At 37.2% G+C, this 25,447-nt stretch overlaps 1 pseudogene; it reads left to right on the forward strand.

Annotated features, from left to right (window-relative positions):
* The first annotated feature begins 3,843 nt into the window (after nucleotides 1-3,843).
* Nucleotides 3,844-25,447, forward strand: part of LOC135320202 (tigger transposable element-derived protein 1-like) — a 61,654-nt pseudogene continuing 40,050 nt past the window's right edge.

The raw sequence follows: 25,447 nt of genomic DNA on the forward strand, positions 1-25,447 counted from the left end.
ATACCTGGCAATTCTCCAAATTAACTTCCATATAGAATATAAGGTTTCTTAAAGCATAAGTAATAGCAAAGTGCTGACTTGAGATATATACTATCAAAACTCAGCAGTATCCGCAGCAATTATTTCCAACTTTAAGGCCACCAAAAAAATTTTTTTCAGGGAGGAATGATACATCACTGATAGTGTTTAGAATTGCTGGGACAAGGTCGTAGGTTGGTTGTAAAGCACCCTTGTTATATGTGCCCTGGCCAACTGCTTCCACCAGTATGGTTTTTTGTAAAACTGCTGGCTCACAGTCCATTGACCAGAACTGGTCACTTGGCCCTCCTCAGTTGCAGGGGGTCTGGGAAGAGTGGGGAGCACACTAATTTTCAGTGCTCCAGCTGGGCCCCCAACTCTGGGACCCAGATTGAACAAGACATTTCCAATCAAGCTGTGCATGGGGGTGGGGGCACGTGTAGACTCAGAAACAGCTCAGGCAGCAGAGAGTCGGGCTCTGTTGGGTCTGGCAGAGATCATGGGGTTAGATACACACACTTTAATGGACATGTTTTTCTAAATAAGGGGGGTTAATTTTCTGATGGCTTTCAGGGCCTCCTTTTAGTCTCAGAATTCAGTGCTACCTTCTGGGGCTTGACTGTACCCCAGGTAAGCTGAATCCTGTTACCTGGAATGAATAAAATTGGGGAAATATGCAATAATGTAGTGTTTTCAAACTGTGTTTGCTAAGAATGAATGGCAGTGGAATCTCACACCTGGAGGAACTGAAATACTTGATAGTGAACAGAAGAGGGTGCTCTGATACAAGAATCATTGCATCGTGGTTCCCAAATTACAAGGTGGGGCTTTGGCATGAGAACAGGGCAAAAGCCCCATTTGTGAAATCAGGTTTTATCAGTTAAGATGATTTGGATGCAAGTAATAGAATACCGAACTAAAAGTAGCTTAAACAATAAGTTTACGTTAATCAATCTCATTACTGGAATTTTGGGGTAAGCAACTTCAGGTTAATCCAGCTGAATGATTTCAGGGCTCTAGACTGGCTCTTCTTTTCTGTGACTGTCTTTGCTTTCCCCTCGTGCACACAAGATGCCTGCCCCAGCTCTAAGCATCTTGTCTTTGCACAGGTGTATGCAAACGCAGAAAGAAAAAAGTTGCATCTGAACTACTCTAATATCAGAAGAAAATCAGGAAAAAAAACCTTTTCCAGACCACTCCCTTGCCCACCTCGGTCCCCTCATCTCCTGCAGACTTCCCTTATGTTTCACTGGTCAGAACTGAGTCACATACCAATCTCTACATTAGTCACTGTCAGAGAGGTATGGAGCCACCTTATTGTCTTAGATGATGTCTCCTTGCCTGGGACCTGTACATTGACATCACATATCTTTGGCAAGAAAAGGGGAGATGGATATCAGAAAGACTTGCACAACATGGCAGACTTTAGGTTGAGTTTCAAAGGTTAGGATGTAACCCTCTTTATATTTTCCCTGCCTGGAAACAGTTTGGTCTCAGGATCTGGATTACTTTGCCCAAGAAGGATGACTTGGGTGGCATTGGCAAGGAGCCAAGCCAGTTGTTAACAGTGTTGGGTACTGAATTTTGTATAAATTGGCAAAACTGTTAGCTAGAGGTCAGAGTGCATGTGTATTATGAACAAAGAGTGATGAAAAACATGTCCTCATATACAGACTTTACAGGAAGTGGTTAAGCCAGCTGGAAAGCTTTACTAAAAGGTTTATTTTAATGCCTACCAGTTAAAGGCTGGTTGAGCTGGAAAACTGCCAGGATGTATTTTCATCACACACACTCAGGAGCACGCAGAGCTTGGAAAGGGATTTGGTCTTGTTCTTGTTTGAAGATGCTTATCAACATATGTAGGGATACACTGGGGTCAAATAGTTCCTCATTTGGTCTTATTTGGTCCTTCTGTTTCTCTCTCCATGAATTTCACATAGCTCTGAGAATCTCCTTTGGGTGATTAAAGTCAAGAGAAGTGGGCTGTTGCATATAATTGATGAAAAAAGGAATGGAAATCATGCACCGTGGTTTCATAATTCTGAGCTTACTCCTGGTAGCAACATTAACACACTGTATATTTCATTATAAGTATCTTCTAGTAAGTTTTTGGATTAATCTGATAGATGACTACTGTCTGAGATTGCGTTTTTGCTGAACTTGCTGAGAGCTGTAAAATGGAGTTCTCTTAAATGAAATGTGAATGAATTCTGGTGACCAAAATCTTAAAAGATGGTTGTGGCTTTGTTGAGGCTTATCATTTCACAGGGCAGATCTAAATCCATAGGAACTTTGATTCATTTTAGAGAATAAGAAATCACCTTTTCAATATTTCACCAACTATACCCCACAGAACACTAGTTCCACATAATATTTCATTTGAAAAACTGTTTCATGGTTTTGATGGTTTCATGGTTTAAATAGAAAATCGTTTGTTCAATACCTTTCTTGATGTTGTTAAACATGTTAAAATCTTTGGAGTTTTGCAACAGAGAAAGCTGCTACCTATCTTTATCCCAGTGTTTTCCAAACATATTTAAGAACAGGATAGGGGTTTTTTTTGTAATATGCCAGGAAATGTACATGTGTGTGCATCTTAGGAGCACATTTGAGAGATGCTACACTCCTTAATATTAAGAAAAATGATAAGACACTTTCATATATTGTCAATCCAGAAGTCAGTCCTAGAGAAGTTAAGGTGCCAAAACAAGCAGAGGACCAGAGGCAGGGAACAGCAGAAAGTGCTTGAAATAATAGTACTTAGTCCAGGGAAAGAGCTGACACCCTTACTATGAAGGGAGAAATGGGGCTGCAAAGGGAAGCAAGAGTCAAGAAGGGCATTAAGTGTCAAGCTAAAGAGATTTCTAGAACTTATCCCTTATGTATTTCAAGAAGGGCATTTGCATCAGCATGGTGTCTGGATTTGTGGCGTAAGACCGGTTAAGATAATCAGCATGGTCCAGATGAGAGATTATGGGGCATGAACCTAGGCAGTGGCAGTGGGTGAAGAGGAAGGGCCACTTAGAAGAGTCATTGGAGAAGTAGAACCAGCAAACCTTGCTGACCAGTTGTACGTGGAATCTGCATGAGGTTGCTGAAGATGCCTTTGATGTTTCCTTTGTGGCTAATTGGGAGAATATTAGTGGTATTAATGAGGAAAACCAGAATATATTGAATACAGATCATATCATATTACTCTTGCTCCCACCCTCCACGATTGCCCATTGCACTCAGAATAAAACCTCTCTGTCTTGCTCACTACACTCCAGCCACAGTGATCTTTTTGCTTTTTTTTTTTTTTTTTTTTAACTACTCCAATCACATTCACACTTCAGGGCTGTTGCATTAGCTATCCTCTTTCTTCTTGGAAAGCTCTTCTCCCAAACCTCTGATGGCTTCTTCTATCCTTTCATTTAGGCTTCTGCTCAAATAGTATTTCACTTAATGGAATGTCTACATTATAATGTTGCATAAAGAATTGTGATGTTGGCTGTGATTTATCATGTTAGTACCTTTTTATTTCTCATTTGCTAAAAATTTTGTCAGGAACCATTTTTAATTTCATCAAAAATACTTTATTTATTGAGAAGTTTTCCTCATCTTTTAAAATTTTCTGTGGGGATGACATCAGCAACAGAGCTGAATAAGACATCCCTCATTGTAGCCCGCGCCCCCACATGAACAGTTTCGCACCTATTCATGGACAGAAGTGCCTTTGTGGGAACTGTGGGATCCAGCAAGGAAGGTGGGAGGAGCCTCACCCAGCTGTGCGTTGAGCGGTGGGCATACAAGCGTCAGTCCTGGCTGTGGATACTGTAGCGACCCATGAACCAGCTTCGGGCCCTCTCAGTCCCCATTCAGGCACCCCTGGAGAAGACTGTCTTAGACAGTCACCCACAGACGGGAGAGCTTTTGTGGAAGCCCAGGTTTCCATCCGAGAAGTTCCAGCACACTGCTGGAGAAAAAACAAAAACAAAAACAAAAACCCAAATGAGTTTGGACCCATTGGAGAGTAAGAGGCCCAGTTTAACTTTATCTACGTCAACCCTACCCCAAGGTGGCACAGCTCAGTGCCAAGCAAGACCTTCTTGGTTCATGATTTCTGCTACTTGGGAAAATGAGAGCATGAACGAGTGCCTGCCTTCCTCAGTTGTATGGGACGTTGCAGAGAGGCCCATTTCTGTCTTACCGCAGGATCTAGGGTACTGAGTCAGGAGCTGCATGACTGGGGCGGGGGTGGAAAGAGGCTGGGAGAGCAGCAGATAGGACTGTCTGGGGACACTGTAGGTACATGGATCCTACTAACTGCTTCTTGGGCTCCATCATGAAGTTCTAAGAGAGTAGAATTGTGGTTTCCAGGGGCTGTAGGGTGGGCAAAATGGGGAGATTTGGACAAATTGTGCAAAATTCAAGCCTGGTGATTATATTTAACAATATTGTATTATATACTTGAAAGTTGCTGAGAGAGTAGATTTTAAATGTTCTCGCCACAAGAAAGAAATGATAATTATGTGACATGAAGGCAATGTTAACTAAACCTACGGTAGTAATCATTTCACAGTATATAAATTTGTCCACTCATCACTTACATCTTACTCTTACACAGTGTTATATGTCAGTTATATCTCAATAAAACTGGAAAAAAGGAAATGTGGTATAATACACACAATGGAATATTATACGGCCTCAAAAAAAGGAAATCCTGTCACATGCTAAAATTTAGATGAACCTTGAGGACATTACGCTAAGTGAAATAAGCTAGTTGCAAAAGGACAGATACTAAAAGATTCTACTCATGTAAAACATCTGAAGTAGTCAAACAATAGAAACAGAAAGTAGAAAGGTGGTTGCCAAAAATTGTGGGGAGGGAGGGGGGAAAATTAGTGTTAAATGGGTATAGACTTTTAGTTTTGTAGGATGGAAAAGTTCTAGAGATCTATTGTACAGCAATGTAAGCATACTTAATACTACTGAACTGTACACTTAAAAATGGTTAATACAGTACAATTTATGTTATATTTTAATCACAATAAAAATAACTGAAAGAATTTTCTTAGTGATGTAATTAATTAAACTAATAAAATTTTAAATGTTATATAATCCTTGCATTTTAGGGATTTAAAAATGCAAATCAAAACCACAGTGGTCTATCACCTCACACTTGTTAGTATGGTTATTATAAAAAAAAAAAAAAAAGATAACAAGTGTTGGTGAGAAGAAATTAGAATCATTTTATGTTGTGATGAAATATATAATGGTGCAGACATTATGGACAAGTGTATGAAACAACATAGAAGTTAAAACTCAAACTACCATATGATCAACCAATCCCACTTCTGACATTTATCCAAAAGAATTGAAATCAGGATCTCAAGGAGATCTCTGCACTCCCACGGTTGTGGCAGCACTATTTACAATAGCCAAGGTACGGAAACAGCCTCAATGTCATTGACAGATGAATGGATAGAGAAAAGTGTAATGTGATATTATTCAGCCTTAAAAGAGGAAATCCTGCCATTTATGACAACATGGATGGACCTGGAGGACATTATGCTAAGTGAAGTGAGCCAGACACAGAGGGACAAATACTGCATGAATCCACTTTCTTAGAAGTCATTGTACCCATAGTTAACAATACTGTATTGTGCACTTAAAAATTTGTAAAGAGGGTAGATCTCACTTTAAGTGATCTTAACCACAGTTAATAAAACCCATTATTAAATATGTTACATGTACTGCTAGATTGGTTATTCTTTTACTTGATGTCCTTGAGATACATATATATATTCAGTCTATAGGGGCTTATATCTTTTCGATATTATCTCTCTCACGTCTGGGCATCAGAGTAATGTTTACATTAGAAGTTGTTTAAGGAGCCCTCCTTCTTTTCCTATGTATTGAATGTTGTATATCGCATAGAAATCACTTTTTCTTTAAAAGCGTAGAGCAGGGTTTCTCAGCTCTGGCACTACTGACATTTTGGGCTGGAAGAAGTCTTTGCTGTGAGAATCTGTCCTGTGCACTGTAGGGTGTTTAGCAGTCTCCCTGGTCTCTACTGGCTGAATGTCAGTAGACAGCCCCGCTCCCCCCTTCCCACAAAGTATGACAAGCCTGAATGTCTCCAGACATTGCCAGATGTCCCCTGGAGAGCAGTGTCCCCAAAAACACACTCACCAGTTGAGAATAAGTGCTGTAAGGAACTCTACCACTAACTGTGAGCCTGAAGCCTTTCAGAGGAGCTTTGATAGCATTTCCTATTCTTTTCGCAGTTATTAGTCTTTCTAAGTTTTCTACTTCTGTGCCAATTTTGATAGTTTTTATACTCTCACAAAACCATTTATTTCCTCAAGAATTTTTTCATTATTAACAAAATCTCCTCTATATCTGTTATTAGCAATAGAATCTTTCCTGTTTCTAGATTTTTGTACTTGAATTTTCTATTTTATTTTCATTACATTTCCCAGAGGTTTGTCTGTATCATTGCTCTTTAAAATTTCACAAGGTCACTTCCTGATTTCTTACCAATTACTAGGTACTCTACCATATAGATCAAACGAGTTCCCTGCCATAATAAATTTCTAAGGCAGTCCTGGATATAGATTTGCAAACCTCTAGTTACAGTAAGATTAACGTTAGGATGACAGTATAGATTAGGTGCTATGAAAAGACAGGAAGGGCAGCTAACTGATAACTCTAGGGTTAGGGAAGACTCACCAGAAGCTCAAATTGAGTCCTGAAGGATTTGAGGCAAAATGATATTAGGTGTGACTAAATGGAGCTGATTCTAACTGTTCTAGACAGTCTAGGAAACGACAGCTGACTGTGGGAAGATGCTGGGGCTAGGTTAGGTTTGGGGCAGACGTGTGGGTGGTGGAGGTAATTTCGGGTGGGGACACAAAGCTTTAAAATGAAAACTCAAAAAATTGAAGTCTCTTTATATTTGAAAGAGAAAAATGTTTTTGAAAATCTCTAGAATGAGTGATAGGAACGTGTGTGTGCTGTGTGAATATCAGGACGCTGAAGTGGTTAGAAGGCAAAAACATCAAAGTCCACTTTCAATCATACTTCTTCATTATATGTCTGCGCGCATCACACACTTCCCAGCTCTCCTTTTCCCTTTATGACTTGTCCTTTTTTGAAGTCCTACATTCATTTACATAACTGGAGGGATTTTTCTGGTGCCTGAGGAAACTTGCTCTTAATGTTAAAAAAATGCTCCACACCCCTTAGCATTAGTGTCATGGTCATTGTACATACGCTTCCCAAATTACTTTTATGAGGAATGACAGGTCTCCCTTTGGACCCATCTGATTTCTGGCATGATTCATAGTCCTACCAGGCAGCGCACCAATGGGAGAGTGAGTCAAGGTCAGGGCCACCGAAGAGGAAAAGGTTGACGTGATAATATTGTGAAATGAATCTGAGCTGAGAGTTTGGCTTCTTTTTACATCCCTGGAAATTAGAATTACCTGTGTTGTGATCTGGAAAAGTGTACATTGCTTTTTAATTCATCTTTTGTACTGTTGTTTTCAAAGTTGTGATGTGACATGTTCAGTTCTTTCCCTGTGTTCAAGTCCCTAAACAGAACTGCTAAGTCGTATTTTACCTTGCCAAGAGGCAAGTGTACCCGCCTTGATGGGGACTCCCAGGTGGCCTTACGGAGGTCGGCTAGAAACAATGGATCTAATCAAATAATCTTTTACTAGGGGAATCTCTGATGCAAAGCAAGGAAGTTTTCAGAGACCTCTGCCAAGAGCTCAAATCACTTGGTGTGCCATTTGACTATTTGAAGAGTGTGACCTATATGTAGGTAGTTAGTATGGGGTGAGTTTGTATTCTCACCGGCTAGCAGTTCCTTATGGTTACACAAGCATATATTTAAAAAATTTTCCTCCAGTTTTAATGAGAGATATAATTGACATACAGCATTGAATAAGTTTAAGGTGTGCAGCATAATAATCTGACTTACATGCATCCTGAGATGACTACCACAGTAAGTTTAGTGCACACCATCATCTCATACAGATACAAAATTAAAGAAATAGAAAAAAATTTTCCTTGTGATGAGAACTCTTGAGATTTACTCTCAACAACTTTCATATATAGTGTTCAGCAGTGTTATGTGTATCGTGTTGTACATGATACCCCTAGTACTTATTTATCTTATAACTGGAAGTTTGTACCTTTTGACCACCTTCGTGCAATCCCCCCACTCAAAATCTGGTAACCACAAATTTGATCCCTTTTTCTGTGACTTTGTTTGCTTGCTTTTGAAATATAATTGACCAATGGCACTATGTTAGTTCCTGGTGTACAACATAGTGATTTGATATTTCTATACATTACAAAATGATCACTGTGGTAAGTTTAATTACAATATGTCACCATACAAAGCTCTTACATAGTTATTGAGCGTATTCCCCACACTGCCTATTTCATACTCATGACTTATTTTGCAGCTGGAAGTTTGTACATCTCAGACTCCCTCACCTACTTCCCTCCTTCCCCCACCCCTCCCCTCTAGTAACCGCCTGTTTCTTTTCTGTATCTATGACTCTCTCTCTCTGTTTAGTTTGTTCCTTTGTTCTGTTTTTTTTAGATTCCACATGTAAGTGAAATCATACTGTATTTGTCTTTCTCTGTCTGACTTACTTCATTTACAATAATACCATCTAGGTCCATCTGTTTTGTTGCAAATGGCAAGATTTCATTCTTTCTTATGGCATATATATGTCTATATATATCACATCTTTATCAATTCATCTGTTGATGGGCAATTAGGTTGCTTCTATATCTTGACTGTAAATAATGCTACAATGGACACAGTGGTACATATATTTTTTCAAATTAGTGTTTTCAATTTCTTCAGATAAATACCCAAGAGTGGAATTGCTAGATCATATGATAGTTCCATTGTTAATTTCTGAGGAATCTCCATACTGTTTTTCATAGTGGCTGCAGCAATTTACATTCCTACCAGTAGTGCATGAAGGTTTCCTTTTCCCCACATCCCGGCCAACACTTGTTATTTGTGTTGTGGCCATTCTGACAGGTGTGAGGTGATATCTCTTTGTGTTGTTGATTTGCATTTTCTTGATGATGAGTGATGTTGAGCATCTTTTCATGTTCCTGCTGGCCATTTGCATTTCCTTCTTGGAAAAATGTCTATTCAGATACTCTGCCCATTTTTTAATTGTTTTTTTTTAATGTTGAGTTTTATCAGTTCTTTATATATTTTGGATATTAACCCCTTATTGGACATATCATTTGCAAATATTAACTCCCATTCAGTAGGCAGCCTTTTTGTTTGATAATAGTTTCCTTCACTGTGTGCATGCTGGTAGGGGTGGCTGGCTTCTGGTCCAGTTGGTTGCCAGGCCCTGCCTTGTGTGGAAACTGCTGGTTTTGGTGGTCAGGGCTGGGTCCTAGCACAGCTGGTTGCATGGCCCATGGAGTCCTGGCCCTGGGGCCAGCCTGCTGGTGGGTAGGACTGGTTTACAAGCAGCTGGCTACATAACCCCAGGATGTCCTAGCACTGGCACTGACCCACTGGTGGGTGGAGCCAGGTCCCAGGGTGGCTGGTTGTGGAGCCCAGGGGTCCCAGACCCAGTGTTGGCCTGCTGGTGGGTGTGCCAGGTTTTAACATGGCTGACTATTGGGCCATGGTGGTCCCAGGGCTGGTTTCTGGCCCCTTGGTAGGTGGGGCCGGGTCCCAAGGTCTCTGGCTACAGGGCCCTGGGGATCCTGGAGTTGGTGCTGGCCAGCTGGTGGTTAGGGCTGGGGCCTAGGGTTCCTGGAGCTGGGTTCTGCCCACTAGTGGGTAAGGCCACATCCTGAGGCTAGTGCCAGTGATTGACAGTCAGATCCTGAGATCCCTGGCTGCAGGGCCTATGTGTCCTAGAGCTGGTGTTGGTCCATTTTGGGGCAGGGCCAGGTCTGACACCTGGGTATAGGGTGTCAGGGGTCACAGGGCTAATGTCAGCTCACTGGTAGGTGGGGCCAGGTCCTGGGCCTTCTGATAGGCAAAGCTGAGTCCCAGGGCACCTGGCTACTTGGCCTGAGGTGTCCCAGGGCTGATGCAGACCATTTGGTGGGTGGGGGCCAGGTTCTGGTGCTAATAAGCTAGAGGGAAGATTCTAAAATGGCAGTTGTCAGCATCAGTGTCCTCATGGTAGGATGAACTCCAAAAATGGCATGCTGCCAACATCTATGTCCCCAGAGTGAGCTCCAGTTGCCTCCTGCCTCTCTGGGAGGCTCTCTGAAATCAGCAGGTGGGTCTGACCCAGGCTCCTTTTATATTACTGCTTCCGCCCTGAGTCCCGAAGCCTGTGAGATTTTGTGTGTGCCCTTTAAGAGTGAAGTCTCTGTTTCCCCTAGCCTTCTGGCTTACCCAAAATTAAGCTCTGCTGGCCTCCAAGCCAATTTTTCTGGGGGTTCATCTTCCTGGTGCAGGAGCCCCTCCGGTTGGGGAGCCTGATGTTGGGCTCAGAGCCCTCGGGCCTTGGGGAGAACATCTGCAGGTGTGATTATCCTCCCCTTTGTGGGTCGTCTGCCTGGTGGTGTGGGTCTTGACTACATCACATCTCCACCCCTCCTACCCACCTCATTGTGGCTCCTTCTTTGTAGCTTTCGTTGTAGAAGATTTTTTTCATTCTTCAAGACATCACCACAGTCACTTATGCTGGGAGGCTGTCTTTTATTCTTTTGTCTTCTCTCAAGTAGAGTTTGTCATCCTTTTTTTGCGCCCCAACTGTACATTTTTATCTAATTAAAGTTATCACACTTTATTGTAATTTTTTTACATGCTTGTCTCCCCTAGTAACTAATACACCCTTTGAAGGAAGGAACTGTGGTGTTAATGTTTGAAGCTGACTGCTTGGCATGGTTCCTCTGAAGTGTTTTGGGAAATGAATTGAATGTTGCTCTCTCTACCCATGTACCTGACCTCTGCAAAACTGTCACATGTTGATCAGTCTTTAATGATAATGGAAGACTTTCCTTATGCTGGAGATAAAGACCCCCCACCCCAGACCCTCTAGAGCACCAAGTACTTTCTAATAGAACCTAGTGCACTGTATTATAATTTTATTTTCCCTGTCTATTTCTTGTGATCTTTTGAGTGTGGATATTGTGCCAGATTCATTTCTGTATCCCCTGGAGCCTAGTGTTTACCTAGGTTATGTACTCAATAAATGTTGGATGGGTAGATGGATGAATGGATAGGTACATGACCATTGGAAATAACAGCATGGACCACTGACTTAGAATCATAGTATCTTGCAATTCCCAGCTCTGTCCATTATTATCTGTTTGATTTTAGGTAAGTCACTCCGCTGTTTGAAGTCTTATTTTCCTCAGTTATAAAGTAGAAACAGTAATCCTTATTCTGCCGTCCTCAGCAGGTTAGTGTGAAAAGAAAGATCAAAATAAAATAGTAGCTGTGAGATTTTTAAAAAACTTTTAATGGTCTATGCAAAGTTATGGGTGATTAAAGAAGAAAAACAAGTCAAAGTATGACCTAACTTTATTTTTCCTATGTAAAGCTAGAATAGTCTTTCTTACAAGATTTAAATCTTTTTGACCGTGGGATACAACACACCAACACTGGGACAGATAAAAGGCAGAACTCTTTGTTACTTATATCTCTGAGTGAGAGAAGGTCACCAGGCAGGGCCGCACAGCAGGTTGTATCTGGGGACAAGGTGAGGGCAGGCTGGATCTGTAGAGGGAAGCTTATGTATGGCAAGTGGAGTGGGGTGAGCTAGGTTTTGTGACTCCCTGTGGATTAGCTGATTTGAATAACTTCTCCTCCCCCTGGGCATCAGAGCTGTCCCTAGTTGTCTTGTACCTGGGCCGGGGCATGATTAGAGCAGGTTCACAGTGGCCCGGCGTGTGAGAGCCTGATAAAGAAAGTGATTGGGGTGTGCGCTTAATTAGCTACTCAGGAAGGGAACTGGACCGGCCTCTAGCCAGGGCCTTGAAACTGGGTCAGGACAGCCTTTAGAATACATATTAAAATCTGAGGGGCTGCAGTGCACACGTTTGATTTATAACACGTACGTGAGAAATGTTTTTCCCACAGAGACGTCTAGTCTCCATCTAACACTGAGGACAGTGGTGGGGATCTGTCATCTAAACATGTCTAATTCTCAGCCTTGTTTCGCTCAAGATTCCTGGTAAAAGTGAAGCATTATAGACATATCCCAGACTTTGGGTTTTAATCCTCTGCTTTCAAAATGTGGTTCTTTTATTAGCTTTCTGAGCAGATAATACCAAAAATACAACTTTGTTGCTAAGATTGAAGATAATATATAAAATGCCTACCACAGAGATTTTTAACTATTTAGTAATCCTTAATGAATAAATGGATCTAAGCAATATTTAACAATAGGCACTAAAAATTACAGAAGAGAAACAATCTGAGAGGATATACCACCAGTAAGGTATATAAAACACCTATAAAATCATCTTGCAAAAGAAATGTCAATGAGCAGGAAATAAATAAGCCAGAAGAACATAGTTAAGAAGAATAAAAGGGATGAAATCAAAAAACAGACGAAGGATTTCTTCAGGGAAAATGTATTAGTTTACTATAGCAGCTGTAACAAACATCCAGATATTTGGTAGCTTTAAGAAACAAATTTATTCTTTTGCAGTTCTGGAGGCCAGAAATTTTAAGTAAGTATCACTGGGCTGAAATCAAGGCATCAGCAGGGGCAAATTTCCTCCAAAGGTTCTGGGAGAAAATCTGTTCCTTGTCTCTTCCAGCTTTTGGTGGGTGCCAGCATTCCTTGGCTTGTGGCCACATCACTCCAGCCTCTGACTCTCTGGTCATACTGGAGTGTCCTCTTTTGTGTATGTAAAATCTCACTCTATCTCTCACTTCTAAAGATATCTGTGATTGTATTTAGGGATCACCAGGTAATCTAAAATAATCTTTCTTTTTCAAGATCCTTGACTTAATTATATCTGCAAAATCTTTTTCATTTTTGCCATATAAGGTAACATTCCATGGTTCCACAGATTAGAATGTGGATATCTTTGAGAGGACATAGTTTTCAGCCTACCATAAAAAATAATCTACTTTTCCACTTTCCTTAAAAATAATGTAAAAGAGGGGGAGAATGGAAGAGAAAACTATAGATTAAAAAACATTTAAGATATATGAGAAACACTTTCAATGTATAGAACTTGTTTAGATGCTAATTCAAACAACTACACTGTAAAAAATAGAAGATAATTGAGGAATTTGAACACCCAGTGGTATTTTCATGAAGATAAGAAATTATTACTTTTTTTCTGAGAGATAACGGTATAGGGGTAAGTTTTAATCACAAAGTCCTTATTGTCTGGAAATACATGATAGAATAGTTACAAATGAAACAGTATGATATTTTCATTAAAAAAATAAAATTTAATTAAAAATTATTACAGGGCTTTGGAGTAGGAGCTAAATAATGGTGGCTGCTATTATGAGAATTACAATTCAGTTTTGAAATGAATGAGACCGATACTTCAGTGGAAGGAGAATTATACTTTATTAACTCATTGAGGTTTGATATCTATTTGAAATTGGTGTTTATTTTATTTATATTGCATCTTCTCTATGGTTTCAACATTTATCCATCAGTCAGTAGTCTAATAGCGCTTGATCGTATGTATGTGTACACACACATACATGCACATATACATATTGTATTAGTCATAGTTCTCCATAGAAACAGAACCAAAGGATGTGTGTGTGTCTGTGTGTCTGTGTGTCTGTGTGTGTTTTATTATAAAGAATTAGATCACATGATTATGGAAGCTGAGAAGTCCCAAGACAGGAAGTTGGCAAGCTGGAGACCCAGGAGAGTTGATGGTTATGTCTGAGACTAAAGGAGTGAGAACCAGGAGAGTTGATGGTGTATTCTCATCCAAAGGTCAGCAGGACTGAGACCCAGGAAGAACCAGTTTCAGTTCATCTCCAAAGGCAGTAAAAAAAAAAAAACCCAATGTTCCAGCTCAAAACAGCTAGGTAGCAGGAGTCCCTTCTTACTCAGCCTTTTTGTTCTATTCAAGTCTTTAATTAACTAGATGAGGCCTAATCACATTAGGGAAGACAATCTGCTTTAATCAGTCTTCTGATTTAAATGTTAGTCTCATCTAAAAGCATCTTCATAGAAACGCTCAGAATGTTTGACCAAATATCTGCATATGATGTGCTCCAGTGAAGTTGACACATAATATTAATCATCATATGTAAGGTATATGTATTTCTCATAAGTATGTATGTACATATATTACATATACATATTATATATACATATGTATAAATTGTATGTATGTGTATGTATATATTTTAATTTTTCTTACTTGATGTTTGTCTTAAGTTAGATTCCCCTCAGACTCAGAAGTAAACCTTTGTGTGCAGGAAGTTTCTTGTGTTCTCCCAGGTTCAGTAGATGTGAGGGGCCTGAGTAAAGCAGAATTGGTAGTCTTTGTCCCCCCGCACTAACTAGTCATCAGATGCAAGGTGCCGGTAGGGAGGGGGCAAGGTGGCTTATTTAGGTCAAGGGCAATTCCCAAAAAGGCACTCAATTGTGAGCCATAGCCAGCCCCACTCCTGGCAAATGGGAAAACTGTGGTTTGGTCCTGATGGGACTATCTGACTGGAGAACTGCGCCAGGTCCTACAGTTTCTAAAGGGGCTAGTGGTCTGTGACTATAGACTGCATTGTAGTTAAGGTTTTCTCTTCAAGCTTAAATATTTTTTCAGTAGAACACTTTAAAACAGAATGAACCATTTAACTATATTTTTTCAGTCAATAAATATTTATGGATTGCTTACTATGCCAGGCACTATGATAGACAATGTTGATACAATCATAAACACTGTACAGTTGAAAGAATAAAACTGTGTCTGTAAGTCCCGCCAGATGGAGACTGAATGAGAATCATTCTTGACGGAAAATCTAGTCATTATAAACGTTATTTTCAGTGCTTCAGCTGCATCTTTCTGTTGTTGCGAAAAAGGCCATAAAAAAGTGTATGGCTCAGCAGCAGTGTTCTTTCGCACTCCCAGTCAGCTAACAAAGTTCTGAAAGAGAAGGAGATACTAAGGCGATGAAGAGGAGGAACTAACACTTCCTCGCGTAATGTGATGAACTAGTGTCCATGTGGGGAAGGCTGTCTCGCAAACTGTGAGGCAGGTGGGGACTGTACTATCCTTGAGAATCAATGACTGTCTTTTTCCTTTTTCTGGTTGGTTTTATTAAAATATAATTTACATACAGTAAATGTTACCAAATTTAAGTGTACAGTTTGATGACTTTTACAAATTAATATAATCATATAACCACCACCAAAATCAAGATATAGAACATTTCCATCACTCCCCAAATTTCCTTGTGCTCCTTTGCAGTCTGTCTCCTCCCTGCTGATTAGATTTCTATCACTGAGATTTCGACTCTTTTATAATATGTGAATAAAACTATACAATAAGTACTCTTTTGCATCTGAATTTTTTTCACTTAGCATAACCCTTTTGAGATTTACCAACAAAGACTTGAATGCACATATTTATAGATTTATTCATAGTAGCCCCAAACTGGAAACAACCCCAATGCCCGTCAATTGCTGAAAGGATGGCGGAACTGTGTTACACTCATACGGTGCAGTACTTCTCAGCAATGAAATGGACAGACAACTGATAAAACACTAAGGGTCTTTTAGTTTATGTGTATACAAAGTTATGTATCTTTTTACTGATAAATTTAACTTACAAAGAGAAGAGAAGAACATTGTTCAGTGTATTGATACAGCTAACTGTTAAAACAGGGGCTTGGATGCTGAGCAACTAAGTCCAAACACCTACTTAAGTACAAATAGCTACGGAAGAGTGTTGTCTCTTGCTAGCCTGTCTATATCCTCATAACTTCTCTCTCTTAGGACCAATATATCCTCTTTTGTGAGTTGACTTGCCAGAATTAGGGAAGAGCCAGCTTGACAAATGTAAAATCCCCGATGAGAGTCTGAGATGTAACAGTGGTCGCTGGTGTGGGAATTGGTAAAACACTTCGAGAAATCAATTCGGCTATGACAAGCATCTTAAATATAGCCATACATATTTACTGAGCTTACTTATGGAACTCTAGCCTATACAAATAGAAATTCATTCCAAGATTATTATACAGTGATGTTCAGTGCACTTTGAAAAATTCTTTTAAACATTTTAATTTTTTTCCAGTTTTATTGAGATATGATTGATGTATAAGTTTAAGATGGACAGCATAACAATATACTTTTATTCATGTTATTTTATTTTAAATAATAGCTTTTATTTGCTAGAATTGTTTTAGATTTACAGAAAAACTGAGCAAAACTGCAGAGTTCCCATATAGTGCCTCAACTCCCCCCACTTTCCTCTATTGTTAGTATCTCTCATTGGTATAGTACATTAGTTATAATTGATAAAACAATATTGATATATTATTAATTAAAATTCATAGTTTACATTAGGGTTCACACTTGGTGTTGTGCAGTTCCATGGGTTTTGACAAATTCATAGTGTCATATATGCACCATTATAGTATCATACAAGGTAGTTTCACTGTTGTAAACATCCCATGCGCTTCACCTATTTATCCCTTCTACTCTCATCCCTCAACCTCTGGCAACCATTGATTTTTTTTTTTTTTTTTTTTTTTTTTTTTACTGTCTACGCAGTTTTGCCATTACAGAATGCCATATAGCGGGAATAAAATACTACCTTTATCAGACTGGCTTTTTTCATTTAACAATGTGCTTTTAATGTTCCTCCATTTCTGTTTGTGGCTTAATAGCTCATTCCATTTTATGGCTGAATAAAATTCCATTGTATTGATGTGCCACAGTTTGCTTAGCCATTCACCTACTGAAGAAAATCTTGGTTGTTGCCAATTTTTGGCAATTATGAATAAGGCTGCTGTAAGTATTCATGTGCAGGTTTTTGTGTGCACACGAAAGTTTTCAAGTCAATTCGGGTAAATACCTAAGAGTAAAAATGTTACATTGTATGGTACGACTATGTTTAATTTTGTAAGAAACTGCCAAACTGTCTTCCAAAATTAACTGTACCATTTTGCTTTCTCACCAGCAGTGAATGAAATTCCTTTTGCTCTGTGTTCTCACCAGCATTTGTCAGTGGTTTGAATTTTAGCCATTCTAATAGGTTGTATGTAGTGGTAGGTAGATAGGTAGGTAGTGGTATGTCATTGTTAAATTTAAACTTGCAAATCCCTAACATATGGTGTTGAGCATTTTTACATGGCTTGCCATCTGTGTATCTCTTTGTTGAAGTGTCTGTTCAGATCTTTTGCCCACATTTTAGTTGTTTTTTATTTTTCTTACTGGTGAGTTCTAAGAGTTCTTTAAATATTTGGGATGCAAGTTTTTATCAGTTATATGTTTTGAAAATATTTTATCCCAGTGTGTGTGGATTTTCTCTTCATTCTATTAGCAGTGTCTTTCCCAGAGCAGAGGATTCTAGTACTAATGAAGTCCAACTTAGTAATTTTTTCTTTTATGGATCTAGAAGTTCAGTGCCACATGCAAGTTCACATAGGTTTTCTCCTACATTGTATTCTAGAAGTTTTATAGTTTTGTGTTTTACATTTAGGCCTATGATCCATTTTGTGTTAATTCTTGTGAAAGATGTAAGAGGTATAAAATCTGTGTCTAGACTCATTTTTTTTTTTCATTTTACTCGGGTGTCCAGTTGTTCTAGCACCATTTGTTTAAAAGACTTTCTTTTGTCCACTAAATAAACTTTGCTTCTTTGTCAAAGATCAATTCATCTTTTTTATACCAATGTAAATGTTGCTGTGTTTTTAATTTCAAATTCCAATTGTTCACTGCTGGTATATAGAAAATCAATTGCTTTTTATCCCCTTCCTTGGTGTCTGTAGGGGATTGGTTCCCAGACTCCCTGCAGATACCAAAATCTGAGGATGCTCAAGTTCCTTATATAAAATGGTGTGGTATGTGTATTAACCATGTATCCTGCAACCTTGCTATAATTGTTTATGAGTCCCAGAAGATTTTTTGTTATTGCTGATTCAGGAGTATTTTTTACAGAGAAAATCATGCAATCTGTGAAAAAAGAGGGTTTTTTTTCTTCCCAATTTGTATACTTTCTATTTCCCTTTCTTGTCTTATGGCATTAATTAAGACTTCCAGTACAATGTTGAACAGAGTGGTGAGAGGGGACATGGTTATCTTGTTCCCAGTCTTCAGGAGAAAGCACCTAGTGCCTCACCATTAAGTGTGATGTTACCTGTAGGTTTTTTGTAGGTGATCTTTATGAAGTTGAAGAATTTGTCTTTTAATTTTGTTGAGAATTTTTATCCTAAATGTGTGCTGGATTTTTCAAATGCTTTCTATGTATTTATTGATACGATTGTATGATTTTTCTTATTTATCCTGTAAATATGAAGGATTACATTAATTGATTTTTAAAATTTCAACCAGCCTTGCATACCTGGGATAAATCCCACTTGGTTATGGTGTATAATACTTTTATACATTGTTAGAATCAATTTGCTAATATTCTGTTGAGGGTTTTTGTATTTATGTTTATGAGACATTGGCCTATTGTTTTTCTTTCTTGTAATGTCATAGAATGAGTTGGGAAGCGTTTCCTCTGCTTCAGTTTATTTTGGAACAGATTGTAGAGAATTGCTATTATTTCTTCCTTAAGTGTTTGTTAGGATTCACCAGTGAAATCAGCTCAGGCTGCTGCTTTCCTTTAAGGATGGTTATTAATTTTTGATCCAATTTCTTTAATAGATATAAGCCTTTCAAATTATCTGTTTCTCCTTGTGTGAGATTTGATAGTTTGTGTCTTTAAAGAATTGGCCCATTTCATCTGGTTTTAACAGTTGTGGGCATAGATTTGTTTCTCCTATTCCTTTATTATTCTTTTAATGTCCAAGGACTTGGTAGCATTGATCCCTTTCATTCCTGATATTAATAATTATTAATTATACTGGTGGGAAGGGGTGGACCTTTCTTTTTTCTCCTGTTGGACCGGATAGAGGTTTATCACTTTCACTGATGTTTCAAAGAACCAGCTTTTGATTTTGTTGAATTTCTCTATTTTTGTCCTGTTTTAAATTTCATTGATTGTTGCTCTAATAGTTATTATTTAATTTTTAGATCTTTTTTCTTTTCTAACTATGCATATAATGCAGTAAATTTCCCTTTAAGCACTGCTTTCACTGCATCTTACAAATTTTATAAGTTGTATTTTCATTTTAATTTGTTTCAAAATATTTTCTTTTTTTTCCTGAGACTTCTTTGATCCAGGAGCCATTTAGACGTATGTTGTTTAATCTCCAAATACTTACGGAAATTTTTCTGTTATTGATTTCTAGTTTAATTCCATTGGTGTCAGAGAGCATACTTTGTATGATTTCTATCCTTTTTAAATTTAAGATGAGTTTTGTGGCCCACAATATTATCTTTCTTGGTAAATATTCTGTGTGAGTTTGAGAAGAATGTATATTCTGCTGTTCTTGGATGAAGTAGTCTATGTCTATGAATGTCAATTAGATCCAGAGCATTGATGGATTCAGCATTTCAGTTCAACTATATCCTTACTTATTTTCTACCTACTAGGGCTCTGAATTACGGTTAGAGAGGTGTTGAACACTGAAGCTTTAAAAGTGTATTCATCTATTTCTTCTTGCCTGTCTGTCAGATTTAGCTTCACATATGTTGGTACCTTAACACTCAGTTGGTGAGTATGCATTAGGGATTCTTATGTCTCCTTAGATAGTTGACCCTATTATTATGTAATGCCCCTATGTATACTTGATAATTTTCCTTGTTCTGAAGTCTCCTTTAGCTGAAATTAATAGCTATTCCAGCTTCTTTTAATTAGTGCAATAGCATGGTCTAGTTTTTCTATCTCTTTATTTTAATCTATCTGTATTTTTATATTTAAAGTGAGTTTCTTGAGGGCAATATATAATTGGATTGTGTTTTGTTATCCATTCTGAAAATCTGTTTTTTTAATTGGTGCATTTAGACCATTTATAGATTGTTGATACAGTTTGATTTATATCCATAATATCTGGAATTGTTTTCTACTTGTTGCCCTATGTTTTGCTTCTCTTTTTGTCTTTCTCTTTTTTGGCCTACTGCTTTAATTGAACATTTTATATGATTCCATTGTCTCTCTTTTTTAGCATAATAATTATACTTATTTTTATAATTTCAGTGCCACCTTAGATTTCAATATACATTTACACCTAGTCTAAGTCCACTTTCAATAACACTATGCCACTTCATGTATAGCACAAGTACCTAATAATAGAGTATTCTCAATTCCTCCTTTCTGCCCCCAACTTTGATGTCATTCATTTCATTTATCCATGAGCTATTGTCATCCAAACATTGTTTCTATTCTTATTTTTAGTAAACTATTATCTATTAGATTAAGAATAAGAAAAACAAAATATTGTACCTTCATCTATTCCTTCTGTAATGTTCTTCCTTTCTTTATATAGATACCAGTTTCTGAATTTTCTTTCTCTGTGAAGAATTTCTTTTTAACATTTCTTGCAAGGCAGTTCTACTGGTGACAAATTATCTCAATTTATTTTTCTAGGAGAAAGTCTATTTCTCTTTCTTTCTTGAAGGGTATTTTCACTGGATACAGAATTCTAGGTTGGTGGGATTTTTTTTCCCTTTTAGCGTGTTATATGTTTCACTTTACTCTCTTCTTGCTTGCATGATGTGGGAAAAGAAGTCTGATGTTAATTGTTACTTTCTTTCTCTATAGGTAATGTGGCACCCCCCCCCCCAAGTTTCATTCAAGATTGCCTTTGTCTTTATCTTTCTTTAGTTTGGCTGTGTTATGTCTAGCTGTAAATTGGAGTGGGGGGAATATCATCTTGATGTTTTCTGAGATTCCTACATCTATAGTTTGGTGTCTGTTACTAATTTTGAAAAAAAACTCAGTCATTTTACTTCATTTATTTATTCTGTTTCTTTCTTGTTTCCTTCTTCTTGTATTCCTATTATGTATATGTTATCTTTTAATAAAAATATTTGTATGGATATTCTGTCTCATTTAAAAAAAATTATTTTTCCCTCTGCTTTTCAGTTTGGGAGTTTCCACTGACATATTTTCAAGCTCACTGATTTTTTTCTTTGGCTGTGTCCAGCCTATTGATGAGTCCATCAAAGGCATTTTAAAATTTATGTTACTGCTTTTGAATGCTACAATTTCTTTTTGATTTTTTTTCAGAGTTTCAATCTCTCTGCTTACATTATCCATCTGTTCTTACATGTTGTCCATTTTTTCCATTAGAGCCCTTCTCATATTAATCATAGTTATTCTAAATTTCTTGTTTAATAGTTCCAAAATCCCTGCCATATCCGAATCTGGTTCTGATGCTTGCTTTTGCTTAACAGAATGTTCTTTGCCTTTCAGCATGTCTTTTAATTTTGTGTTAAAAGCCAGACATGATGTATCAGGTAAAGTGAATTATGATAAATAGACTGCAGTATGAAGTTTTATGTTTACCTGGGTAGGAATTAGACTGTGTTTACTATTTGTTGTAGCTGTAATTATCAGTCTAAAATTTCCTCCAGTTCCCTTGTTTTTGTTCCCCTGTTGAGTTTCCCTAGAGACTCCTTCTTCAGTTGGGTCTGAGATTTGCACTTCTTTCAGCTGTAATCACCTATTACTATACAATTCATTTTATTTTGGATAACATTTTCTCTGCTAAAATTTGTATGTGTTCCTTGTAGGCATTTGGAAAATTCAGAAAAATATAACCACCCACCGTTGCACTACTCTTTCATCCTCCATTCTAGACTTTACAATTGATAATACTGAAATAATTGAAGACAATCTAAAGGCACAATTATTGCATAATAATTGAGTACATTACTGTATATCTTGTAATTGCAATATTATAATCCACTAAAAATGTCTATAAAGACTTTCATAACAACAATGCATATACGATAAGTGAAAAAGCAGGCTATAAAATTTTATATAAAATACAATAATAGCTATGTTTAAAAATGTATAGAAACAACCAGAGAATAAATATATTTAAACATTACACAGAGAACAGTGTTACATTTGGAAATGACATTAAGAACAATTTATTTTTCTAATTTTTTTTCTTCCAAATATTGCATACACACATGCACACCTTGTTCTATATTTTAGCTGTGATAGTTTCAGAAAGTGCTAGATAGACATATTTACTACACTAATATAGAAGTAGCGTAAATTTTAATCATACCTATTTATCTATGATGTAATGAACAACTCATCATCCACTACTTCATAAACCAGAATGGGAACCATATTACTGGATAGATCTGAATATCAATCTTTGAAAGGAGAAATTTACTTTTAATTTATAGTGAGCAAATAGATTTTAATAATGTCCAGATATCTGCAGTATTTTTATCTAAATGATTCTAATTGCCTTGAGAACTGAAAAAAGAAGAAATAATCAATAGTCTTTTGGTTGATATTGCAGAAGCCTTATCTTGTAGGTTTTTGCATCTGGTGTTAATAGTAAAATGTTCCAGTGGGAAAGTTAATGAGCATAACCAACATGGCAAGATGCATTATTAGTCAAACATTAATGTGCATAAGCATTACCTGGAGAACTAGTCTGAAAGTAAGAGTGTCTGGAGCCATCCCAAGAGATTTTTGAATCAGGAAGCATTTCACAGTGACTGCAAGTTTGCATTTAACAAGCACCCCAGGTAATTCTAATGAAAGTGGTGTAGCTTATATTTTGAGAAATACTCAATAGAAAAAGCATGGGTTTTTGGTGTTAGGGAGATATTCACAATAATCCTTGATGAATTGCCCAACTTACTAGCCATGGGACCACAGATAGCTTATTAATAATGTCAGATTAACATAATAGTTACCTCATTCCAGTTGTTGTGAAGACTGAACAAAGTGATATTGTGAAGAGCATTTTACACATGATATATGGTCAATGAATGATATTGCTGAATAGCAACAGTAGTAGTTATTATTATGCCCAACATATATCGAAAGTTTATTGTGTGTTAAGCATTTCTTCTAGGCACTTTTAGCTGTATTAATTCATTTAGTTTCTACAACTCCATGAAGTAAGTACTATTATTATCCTTACATGGTAAGAAAATTAGGCATGGATACTTTAAATAACTTGTCCAATGTCACCAAGCTAGTAAAAATAAAGTAAAATAAAAACAGGTTTAAAACCAAAGTAGTCTGCTCCATTTCTGTGTTTTTTAACTAGTATGCTGCAAATATATATATATATTTATACCCATTATTAAATATTAAGTTTACACAGTGAAAACAGAACTGATTGCAAATGTAAACTCCAACAGTGTCTTCAATATCTCTGAATTATTCCCTCTCTTCAGTTAGTTTTCTATGCAAATTCCAATAGCAATATAGTATTCAGAGATGAGTACCTAATTTAACCTTTTGAATTTGGTTTTGATTATTTAGGGACACACTCAATGTCATCCAATTTCCTAAGATTTATTTTGCAGAATATTTGGCATATTTCATTTTTGCCCAAGTTCCCTCATTGAAGTTGGTCCTAAGGTGTAAATTTCTGTCTCTTCTGGATACCTCTCTGTGCTAAAAAAATGTTTTTGCATCACAAATTATTTTTGTACATTGTTTCCAAGCTCTGCAAAAAATATTGGTATACACCACTGGAGTACCTGCTCTTTAAAATGTTTTTAGTTTATTTCACATATATTTATTATATCAGAAGGGCATCAGTTCACTTTCCAAATATAGGTATAGAAATAATTGACAAAATTTATAATTATTCAAAATCATACCTTTACTTTTTCACACAAAATTTCAATTCATAAAGATTTTAGAGTATGATTTGATTTATTTAACTGTCATTTGAGTCTCCTAGATATGTGTGTGTGTGTTTATATAGTAACCCTCAAAGTGTAATGTGCTTAGTATCAGCTGCTCAAAAGGGAACCATATAAGATGAACAGGTTCCCAAACCAGGGCTTATTTTGAGGCTGTGGCATTATCCACACCCTCATATCTCTCATTACCTCATATTCTGTTCAAGGCTTCAATGAAGATGGCTTCACTGAAGCAGGTCGTGAAACTGAGGTGTTTGAAGTGAGGGAAGACAGATTGTAAGTGACTAGTATGTATAATATTGTGTTTGAAAGCAGCTGGTATAACATTGGTCTAATTGTATGCTGGTAAATGCTTAACAACTGGTTTTAGGGGGAGGGGGCCTTGATTGAGTGGTATTAATACTCTCACAATGGCCAAGTTAAAGCTACCAACCTGATGTCACTGAAAGTGCAGTTGAGAAGAGAGACACAGTAGCACACTTATTCAGCGTTTCCATCATACAGATACAGTAGATGGTAAACAACCTCAAAAGCATAGATAATAGTAAAATGTAGTAAAATATTTAAGATATTATAAGCTTTGAATATTTATTACTTTTGTTTTTAATATAATGTGTTTAATTGTAAGTTTATTATAATTTTTAACAATGGCTGTGTGAACCAGCTTACAAAATTTTTGAAAATTTAATACTTAAGCTTTTGTAAGTTGGACAGAATGATTCTGGCACAACACTGTATTGGACTCTTCTACAAGTTGTTGGTATTTGCTATACTTCACCCATATGACTATTCAAAGAATTACTAGGGAGTGGAGTATGAATAATACCTTCTCCATGATGGGTGAATATCACTGCTATTCATAATGATAATAATACTTTTAGCAGTAATTTAGTTACTGAGGGCTTAGAATATGCTGGCCACAACTCTAAGAAGTATTATTGACTTTAATATTTCCATTAAAACTGTGGATTCTGAAATTCACAGTGGTTAATAATCTTGCCCTTGCTCATACACCTTTGTGAAAGAGCTGAGCTACAGGTCCAACATCTGTCCAATACCCAAACCTACCCTCTTAAACAGTATCTTCTACTGCATGTATGTAGTAAGCATGCTGAAAGCAGATGGAATTGGTGGCCAAGTTTCACTTTAAAAAAGGCACTGTCATTGCATTTAACTTAATATAGATGTGGATACAGATCCAGACACAGATAAAGCTATGAAATGAAGTGTTCTCTTTTACCTACCTGCTCTAGTTGACATGATTGTTTAGCACTATTAAGAGTAGCAGAATGGAACAGGTACAGACCTAGTGATCAGAAGATTTGCACATTATACCAAGAGCACTATGCGTGGTGTCAGAAAATCGTGGCCCCATCCTTTACTAGCTATGTTTAACGAGGACTGCAAAACTTTGCCTCACTCCAAGGATTTTTTGAGTATTAATGTGAAAGCACTTTGGACATTACTGATACAAGACTTTTTTTTTTTTTATAAGAACAGTAGTATTTTTGGTGTAGGTAACAAAATTTATC

This window comes from Camelus dromedarius, chromosome X (genome assembly GCF_036321535.1).
Source record: "Camelus dromedarius isolate mCamDro1 chromosome X, mCamDro1.pat, whole genome shotgun sequence".
NCBI classification, from domain to species: domain Eukaryota; kingdom Metazoa; phylum Chordata; class Mammalia; order Artiodactyla; family Camelidae; genus Camelus; species Camelus dromedarius.